Consider the following 10971-nt stretch of genomic DNA (forward strand, 5'->3'; position numbering starts at 1 on the left):
AAAAAAAAATAAATAAATAAATAACAAATCAATTAGACAAAGGCAAACAACTCAATAGAAACATGGGTAGGTATTCTGGATATAAGTCCTTTCTCAGATGTACATATGGCAAATATCTTCCACTCTCTGGCTTATCTCTTTATTCAATGGCATCTTTTGGTGGGCATAAGTTTTTAATTTTCAGGGCCAGACACAGTGCCTCACGCCGTAATCCTAGTACTTTGAGAGGCTGAGGCAGGCAGATTGCTTAAGCCCAGGAGCTCTAGATCAGCCTGGGCAAAAGGAGGAGAACACGTCTCTTAAAAAAAAAAAGAAAAAAAGAAAAAAAAAAGGCTGGCATGGTGGTTCATGCCTGTAATCCCAGCACTTTGGGAGGTCGAGGCAGGCGGATCACCTGAGGTTGGGAGTTCGAGACCAGCCTGACCAACATGGACAAACCCCGTTTCTACTAAAAATACAAAATTAGCCAGGCATGGTGGCTCATGTCTGTAATCCCAGCTACTCGGGAGGCTGAGGCAGGAGAATTGCTTGAACCTGGGAGGCAGAGGTTGCAGTGAGCCGAGATTGCACCATTGCACTCCAGCCTGGGTGACAAGAGTAAAACTCCATCAAAAAAAAAAAAAAAAAAAAAAAAAAGCAAAGCAAATGAACAGACGCTTTTCAAAAGAAGACATACATGCAACCAACAAGCATATGAAAATTACTCAACATCTCTGATCATTAGAAAAATCAAAACCACAATGAAATATCATCTTACAACAGTCAGAATGGCTATTATTAAGAAAATAAGAAATAAAAGATGCTAGCAATGTTGTGGAAGATAGGAAATGTTTATACATCACTGGTGGGCGTGTAAGTTAGTTCACCCATTGTGGAAAGCAGTGTGGCTATTCCTCAATGAACTAAAAACAGAATTACCATAAGACTCAGCAGTCTCTTTATTGGGTATATACCCAAAGGTATATAAATTATTCTACCATAAAGACACATGCACTTGTATATTCGTTTCAGCACTATTCACAATAGCCGAGACATGGAATCAACTTAAATACTCATCAACAGTAAACTGGATAAAGAAAATGTGTTATATATATACCATAGAATTCTATGCAATCATTAAAAAAGAAGGAGATCATATCCTTTGCTGCAATATAGATGGAGCTAGAGACCATTATCCTTAGCATACTAATGTAGAAACAGAAGACTGACTACCACAAGTTCTCACTCATAAATGGGAGCTAAATGATGAGAACACATGGACACAAAGAGGGGTAGAACAGACAATGGGGCCTGCTTGAGGCTGGAGGGTGGAAGGAGGGAGAGGATCAGAAAACATATCTATTGGACACTATACTTTGTACCTAGATGACAAACTAAACTGTATACCAAACCCCCATGACACAAGTTGTCCTATAAAGCAAACCCGCATATGCACCCTGAACCTTAAAAATGTTAAAGGAAAAAGAAAGAAAATGGTAAAGAGTATATTTCTCCCAGCACTTTGGGAGGTCAAGGCAGGCGGATCACGAAATCGGGAGATCAAGACCATCCTGGCTAATACGGTGAAACCCTGTCTCTACTAAAAATACAAAAAAAATTAGGTGGGCGTGGAGGCAGAGCCTGTAGTCCCAGCTACTCCAAAGGCTGAGGCAGGAGAATGGTGTAAACCCGGAAGGTGGAGCTTGCAGTGAGCCGAGGTCGCGCCACTGCACTCCAGCCTGGGCGACAGAGCGAGATTCCGTCTCAAAAATTAATTAATTAATTATTTTTAAAAAGTATGTTTCACCAGAATCTAGCCAGTGACGTGATATATTTATATTTTAGCATACTCGAAGTTTGGAAAATGGGCAAATGAGAGAATTCTGGCAAGATTTTACAGTAATTATATTTTTTTCCAGTGTGAAAGACATTAATGGAAACAAAGAGGTATGGACCAAATTTTCAACTTAAAATGATACTCAACTTCATGAATGTGTCACATTAAGAATAATTTCAACTTGGCTTTAATTTCTATGCACTTAGCTTTACTGCCCCTTGAAATTACAGAAGCATAGTTGTCTCTATCCATTTTCATCATTGATATTCCCGTTGTGCCACTGATTATAATAATTATATAGATTTATGTTTTAATCTATGACCCTTTCATATCAAAGATCATGCAATATGCTTCTTAAAATAATAATTACATAACATAGAAGTCTGCTACAACAACTTTAGATTGCATGATAGTTGATAGTTACTAATGAAGTAATTAACATTAGAGCGCCTCCTTTGTTACAGAACATTGAGTTAGTGAAACAGTTTACCTAGTCTCCAGTGCTGCAGGTGTAAAAGTTACATTTGCAAGCAGAGTATCTACTAGGCAAGTTTTCATTATTTTCTCTAATATTCCCAGCTCTGCAGCTGGGAGTGTGTTTCTGGCATATGTTAGAAACTCAAAAAAACTTAGCTGATGTATTTTTTAAAAAACGTTTACAATGTTTTCCAAATATTCCTGGGGAAAAATACGTTCAATGGCAGGCAACAGAAGATCTGCACACTTCAGAGATGGTCCGGTTATGTTCTATATGTGACACAAAAGGTTCCGATATTTAATCAGGAAAAGACTTTATGGCCTTTCTTGACTATGGACAAGATAATCTTGGAAAAGCTAGAAAGAAATGAAGCCTGATGAGAACATCACTGCTTTTGTTTATCCACAAAGCTGCCTAATGAATGTCAGTTAAATAACTCATTTTATATAAGATGTTATCCCATATAAAGAGCACTGCCTAAGTGAAAATTGTGCTTGTCAGCTTTGCAACCTGCCTTCTACTGTTAACACCTGGTGAAACAGACATATTATCAGGTTCCTATCTCAAGAAAAAACAATTTCATTAACTGATAGACTGATTATAGGCAGATGCCTATGATTACCTATTAAAGAGACCATTGATTTTCCTTAGTTAAGAGACTAAAAATATCACCAATCGCTCTGGAAGAATTCAAGTATGTTAGTGACAGACAAGAAGGGTTATAAATAAAGGTCAAATGAACCTACCTATCCAAGTTTAGTCATGTCAACAAGAAAGTCATTACAATAGCCCCTATCTGAAACTTTAGAAAATTTAGAATTTTCCTGGACCTATCTGTCAATTTATAAAAATATTCAAATATTTCTGCTTTGTAGTTTGGCCTCCAGATTCTAAAATGGCATTGTGACCCAAAACATTTTTTTTTTCTTCAATTTAGATTTTTCTGCTACTAACATAATTACTTTAATTCTGGTTATTTTAAAGTATTTCCTGAGTAATCAATTTTAAAAATCCTAATATCGGCCAGACGCAGTGGCTCACGCCTGTAATCCCAGCACTTTGGGAAGCCGAGGTGGGTGGATCACGAGGTCAGCAGTTCGAGACTAGCCTGGCAACATGGTGAAACCCCTTCTCTACTAAAAATATAAAAAAAAAAAAAATTAGCCGGGCATAATGGCAGGCATCTGTAGTCCCAGCTACTCGGGAGGCTGAGGCAGGAGAATGGCGTGAACCCAGGAGGCAGAGATTGCTGTAACCCGAGATCGCCCCACCGCACTCCAGCCTGGGCGACTGAGCAAGACTCCATCTCAAAAAAAAAAAAAAAAAAAAAAATTCCTAATATCATAAATACTGCACACAAAGCTAAATTTTAACATAGTTTAAAATACTTATTTTACTTTTTCACAGACTTCTTAATGTTTTTGATTTCTTGTTCAGGTAAAGATTTAGGATTTAAAAAAATTTACCATCTAGTTTTATTCTATTCTGCTACTGCCAGTAAAGGCATTTTAGCTTAACCTTTTTCATGTCTCACTAATAGTGTGTTAACATGGCACTGGAATATTTTGATTATTGAATTAAACATCTGTGATAAGAAAATTGTAGTCACTCTACAAACATGTCTGCATAAGTTTATCACAGAACCTTCTCCCTTTGCTTTGTCCTCTGACCATATCTGCATTACCATCTCCTCACTTATTCTGGGCAGAATAACCCTTGGATATTTTTTTTAAATCAGCATCTGACTAAAACTCACCAGTTTTCCTTACCCTACAAACTGTGCTTCTTTGGTATGCTATTAATCTCCCTTTTTAGATTTCATCACACCTATCTGAAGTCAGTAGTTGCCCTCATGAGGAGAAAAAAGACCATATTTGTCAACTGCCCCTAGGAAATAGGGGCTTAAAAAAAACCTAAAAACGCTTTACTGTCTCTGACCAACATTGGGGAAGATGAGATAAAATAATAACTTTTCTCTTCATGACACACCTCTTTTATGCTTTTCTTACCACGCACCCCTCTTCAGACAACCTGAAATTCAAATTAATAAGACAGATGTGACATCATCCTGGCATTTCTCTCTTCATCTAAAAGTTCACCACTCCAGTAGGAAAATGACTAATTAATTTGGCCACCTGACAGGTTAAGATTAATTACACAAAATGTAAAGCTGTTTGTTACCAAGCAAACAGACCCTCTCAGGCAATAACTTATTTTATACCAACTTAGGAAAAACAAAACAAACAAACAAAAAACCTATTTCGACTTTTAAATATAGACACTGAACAAAGGTAGAAAAATTTACTGTACAAAATCTTTGGGGAAAATGTCCTCAAAATGCTATTCTAATACTATGATTTTTATGAAAAAGCCTTTCTCTATGTTGTTGTTTTAAACTCTATAGCTATTATTTTTCACAGTCATCACTTTTTATCTCAATAGTAATATGATAGAGTGCTTTGATGAAGACTTTTTATACTTCAGCATAGCATAATTGCTATTTCTCAAGTCATAGTCTTCTTAAAAAGATAGTGATTTCTTTTAAAATAAAGATTTTCTCTGATCAAATTAATTATTACATATCAGGAGAATATTATCCATTTTTTTCAGGTCAATGTAGAGTTGTTGAATTCAAATGCAAAAAATAACTAATTTTCTGACCATCCATCCACCTGAGTATTCTGAAGAATGCACTATTGTAAATTTTAGAAAGAACATCAGGTTTCCAAATTGCCTCTCTTTTCTGCTTCACTCTGGAAGAAGAGCCTCCAGACATAGGTAGCCTGTTGACTTAAGATCTTAGTGATTTGCTTTCGGAGCTCATCAAAGACCCTCAGGTTATTTCTTTGCCTAGTAGGAGGAACATCAGGTTTCTATCGTTTTATTTTGTCACTTGCAAAAGAAAGAAAATACATTTATGCCGAAATAACTGACTAGTGCTCTTCAAAAATGTTAAGGTCATAAAAGTTGTGGAAAGCCTGAGGGACTGTCACAGATTGGAGGAGATTAAATGCAAGACGGGATCTTGGAACAGGAAAAATATTTTACTCAAAACACTAATGAAAAGTCAGAGTAAATTAAGTAGTTCATAGCATTATACAGATAATAATTTCTTGGTCTCGATAGCTGCATGATGCCTATATTAGATCTTAACATCAGAAGAAGTTGGATGAGGATATATAAGAACTCTCTATGATGTTGTTGTCACTTTTGTATAACTCTAAAATTCATTTAAAATAAAAAGCTAATTTTTAAAAAATAAATGGCAAAATATCTTTTTTCAGAATAAGCATTTCTCAATATTATTATATCATTTTCTAAAGTCAGTTTAAATTACTTTTTAATTGATAAAAATAATTATAGTTTTATTTTACTCTGTACAAATGCTTGATTTACAAGAATGTGCTATCAAGAGATCTATTTCAGCAATGCAACGTAAAATAGATTTGTGAATTTGTTTTTTAAAAATTTCAGATATTATTGAAAATCTAGTTCCATACTGATATTTCAAAAAGCATGGAATTGTCATTTTTACAGTTATTTTATTTGATATGAAATATTCTAGAAGGTGAGAAAAAGAACAGTAGCAGTGGCTCCAGGACTTTTCCTCTCTAACCTTCTCTCAGTGGGATAGAGGAAAATGGGTAGAAACTGGTCAGTTGGTTGACCAGAACTTCGTCAATGAAAAAAGCTGGAGGGCATTTCCTGTTGGTGGCAACTGTCACTGGGGATGGGCTGCTAAGGATTCTTATTCCTCAAAATGTCACAGTAAGGAAATTACCTAATTAATCCCCCAGACTCAAGAATCTGCCCTCGAGACCCACTAAGATGTCATAGAAGTAAGATTCTCTATTCAGAGGCTGGCTATTTGTTCTCTAAAGAGACAGCCAGTAAATATTTTAGGCTTACAGGCCATGGGGTCTCTGTTGCGACTCCTTATCTTTGCCATTGCAGACTGAAGTAGCAATGAACACTAAGGAAATACATGGTTGCGGCTGTGTTCCAATAAGACTTAACTTACAAAAGAATGTGGTGGGCTAGATTTGACCCTTTGGCTATAGTTAGCTGAACCTGGCTCTATTTCATATTCTCTTTCATATAAAAATACATCTCACCACCTGGAAATTCTGAGTAAGCTGTAAAACCCACACACTTCTTGCAGATTTTAAAAAATCACTGTAGCCAGAAAAGTCGTCTAGAAAATCTTCTAAGGAAAACTTAGATGAAAAGTCATGGAAACATTATCTGAGCACTTCTTTACACATTCTCTATTTCAGTGTGTCTCTGTTATGCCGTAAGTGAAATTAAAGGATAGTTTTGTATAACATTAAAAGCATTGACTTTTTAAACAAGTCAACTTGTACTTCAGTTCTGACTATCACTTACTAGTTGAGAAAGTTCTTAAAATACTTGACCTTTCATTTATCTTATCTATAAAACAAAAATAAAATATATTTCTTAAGGGGTAAGAATGATGCCAATATATAAATGGCTTGTATATGAACTAAGGGCCTGCATTTTTTTGGAATCAACATGAGGTAGCTTTTAAGAAAAATTATTCCAGCAATTCTAAAGTCATAAAATACAGTCAGCCTTCTGTATCTGTGGATTCTGAATCTGCAGATTCGACCAGACACAGATCAAATATATTTGGAAAAAATAAAAATAAAAAATAACAATACAGTAATAGAAAATAACACAAGTGTAAAAAGCAATACAGCCTAACAACTACTTATATATAATTTACATTGTATTAGGCATTATAAGTAATCTAGAGATGATTTAAAGTGTACAGGAGGACACGTGTGGGTTACATGCAAATTCTACAACATTCTGTATAAGGAACTTAAGAGTCTGCGGAATTTGGTATCCACTGGGGGTCCTGGAATGATTTCCCTGACACATACTGAAGAAAGGCTGTAATAAAATCCCTACTTTAATCTCTTAGAGAAAACTGAAGGAAATCCGCTTCATAACATCCGGCAACTCTTCCTAACAGTCCCTTTATTCTCTTCCACAATTTGCTTACATATAGCAAATGGCTTGGAGCTTCCCTCATAATAAACCTCCAAAACTCTCCCAGGCTGTTTTTCTCTTTCCTCCTTTTCTCCCAACTCTTTCTTATGGACATTGATTTTACTTCTCTGACTTTTTTTTTTCCCGGATCTATACATTTCTTTCTGCCATATTATTCAATTTGCTTATTTTCTATGTTAATTGGTTAATGTTGATTTCTCTGTGGAAGCAAAACTTCATGAGGAAATGGTTTCTCTTTTGTTCACTTGATACGTCTCACAAGCCCAGAATAGTGTCTAGTGTGGAATAGGTACTTAACAAATATTTATTGAATAAATAAATGAAGAATACATTCTTCTAATTTTATATTGTAGCAGTCTTAGGAGTCAATTTGGGAAAGAAATTCTTCTTCTGTTGGAAGGGGAATAGGAAATAACAGAAATATAAATTGGAAAATTCAAATTTATTTTGGGGTCACTGAGACAACTTTTATGCTAGAATATGTTAACTTCAGTGCCAACATACACTATTTGACATATAGAAGCCTCAAAAGTAGGAGTTTTTCTACATAGTGTATATTTTATTACATAGATTTATATTATTTTTTAGTCTTTTAATAAAAATTTTACTTATCTATCACATCACTACTGCATAGCTATGTAAAACTTTAGTCAGACTTTTTTTTTCTTCTGGCCATAGTGGAATTGTAAGGATCTGGTTTACCCTCCCACCAGAAACAAGTGAAAAACAAGACTAAATGTATGAAACAATGGATTTTAAGTCATTGAATACCAGGTAAATAGGGACAGTGATCCTTCAGAGACAGGAGAAGCCCTGACAAGTTAAGCCCTAACTTGCCTAAGACTGCCCTAACTTGCCAACTAGAGAAAGTTTGCAAGAAATGGCAGAGAGTTGGAGAACCCAGTTGGACCCAGTAGTCAATCTCCCTGAGTTCAGGAGATTGAACTAGGAGTCCAGGGAGACCAAGCATGTTGGGCAGAGTAACAGAATGGATAAGGTGTACAAGGGGAGAACTCTGGAGACTTGAAGAAGTTATCCTTAGAGTCTTTAGCTGAGGATTTATCAATGTATTCATGTGAGAAAACTACCCAAGAAAGAACCATTTGAAAGGATTAGGGGAAACAATTGCCAAGGCTCACATATGAGGAATGGTGCCTATTCCAGCCAGTCATACTGGGAAAATGTTACATAATTATAAGGCATTGCATGTAGTATTTTTAAAAGTTCTGTCTCAGTAGTGGGGCAAATTTAGTCCTAGAATGCTTCTGCAATTCTCCCTAAAAAAAACGTAAAAGACAAGAACAAAAAAGATCAATGTTTCATGTAACTAAGTTGTATCCCAGATAAAAAGTTTAATAATGTTTATTCAGATGCAAAAAGGCCTAGTGCCACAAAATTTAACGTTTGTAATATTTATTATAAGTTAAAATTACCATTCATGCAAAGACGCATGAAAATGGGAACTACAATTAGGAGAAAAATCAACCATTTGAAATCTACCCACAAATGACACAGACAAAAGGATTACAAGAAGGAAAAATATTAAAATAGTTATTATAACTGTACTCCATTTGTTCAAGAAGCTAAATGACAGATTGAGTATATTAAAGCAAGATATGGAAAATATTAAGAAAAAATCCAAATCAAACTTCAAAAAATGAAACTAAATGTCTAAAATGAAAAATGTACTGGGTGGGATTAATGTCAGATTATATATTACAAAAGAAAACATTAGTAAACAAAAATGTATAGCAATAAAAATTGTCTAAAAGGAAACAAAGAGATGAAAAAGGGAATAAGAAAAAATGATCAGTTATCTGTAGAACAAATTTAAACCTCCTATTCGAACTAATTGAGTCCCTGAAAGAGAAAAGGGGATGGGAAAATACATAAAGAAATAATACATAAATTTCCAGATTTGATGAAAATTATGAACTGACAGATTCAAGAAGCTCAACCAACCCAAAACACAATAAATATGAAGAAAACTATACAAAGGCATATTATAGCCAAATTACACAAAACGAGAGAAGATCTTAAAAGTAAACTTAAAAGGAGGACTTTTTTGTAAATATGGAAGGTTAAAAATTTAATCACCAGCAAACTTGCACTACAGAAAAAAAAAAAAAAAAAAAAAAAAAAAAAACAATGTTAAAGGGTTAAAGGGAGACTTCCAAGCAGAAGGAAAGTGATACCAGGTAGAAATCTGGATAAATATTGGGTAAATATAAGAACCATTTCTCTTATTATTTAAATATTTTCAAACAAAACTTCATAATCCCTTGTTAATTTGGATTCTTCTTTTTAACATATCTTTTTGTTTTTTTTCTGTCTTTAGAATTCAGAGCTACTCAAAAAAGAATATAATGTGAGATTGCTCCATTCCATATAACTAAGAATCACCTGAAAAAAATATTTTGTGGATGCAACATTAATGAAATTTGTTAGTTTGAGATGCAAATGAGGCATCACTTACCATAGGTCACTCTGGCTGTTACCCAGTCTGATTGTCTTCCTTCCAATAAATACAATTTTAATTAGCCCATGTACATCTTATTAGCTTACTTTAGGTTCATGAATTTCTTCAGAGAACAGCTTTGTCTCTACTTGTTTTATTATTATTGGGACTGATTATACATCCTAACATAGGGAAACTGTGAAGCTAATTAACATTCTACTCCCCTTATTTATCAAATTATAATTGATGTGGCCATACTGAATCAGACAACACCACCAATCTTTAAATTTCATCCTCTGATCCACATTCCCACACAGAGGCTTTCCATTTTTCATTATTTTTTTTTTCTGTTTACATCTTGAAGACACTTATATTTCTGTGAAAGTCTCCATAGAAAGCCAATATGCATTTTAATTTTAGCATTGTATTTTGCTAAATCATGGAAAAAAAACAAATAACAAATGCTATACGGAAATAAGTCACAAAAGCATAAATGAGAGCTGATCTCTAATAAGGCAACAAAATATTAAGGTCATAGAAATATTTAGACTTCCAGCCTCTGATTGACATATAGTGTCTGTCTCACATTGCCTAAGGCATTAAAACTTTGGGACTGCACAATCTGAAGTGATCAGCAAAGATCATTGAACAGAGCATTAGCCACAATTCATAGAAAACATTCTTCCAAAGGTATTTGACACAAAATACTTCTGTATTATTTGCTATTTATCAGTCATTGAACAAAACATTTTGTATATCAACAATGTATTGGTCTTTGTGCTAAGCACTATGGGGTCAAGCATGAATAAGATAACGAATTTTCCCTGAAGGAGCTCACAGTTGTTGAAGGAAATTTAAACAAGTTGTCCTATAAGGAGGACAATGAAAACACATGTAGTAAGTGCTATAAATCATTTATGCACTCTGTGGCTTAACAAATACCTCTTATTTGTTATCAGTTGAATTATAACCCATCGTATTTAATACCTTGAAGTTCTAAGTACCTCAGAATGTGACCTTATTTGGAGATACAGTCTTTACATGGTCATAATGTTAAGGTGAGTATATTAAGGTTGCCCCTGATCCAATATGGCTCATGTCCTTATACACCATTTGTGAGCAAAGTAGCAGGCCTGGAACAGATTCTTCTCTCACAGTCCTCAGAAGGAACCAACCCTCCCA

Source organism: Colobus angolensis, unplaced genomic scaffold, assembly GCF_000951035.1.
Source record: "Colobus angolensis palliatus isolate OR3802 unplaced genomic scaffold, Cang.pa_1.0 Scaffold332, whole genome shotgun sequence".
NCBI lineage: Eukaryota > Metazoa > Chordata > Mammalia > Primates > Cercopithecidae > Colobus > Colobus angolensis.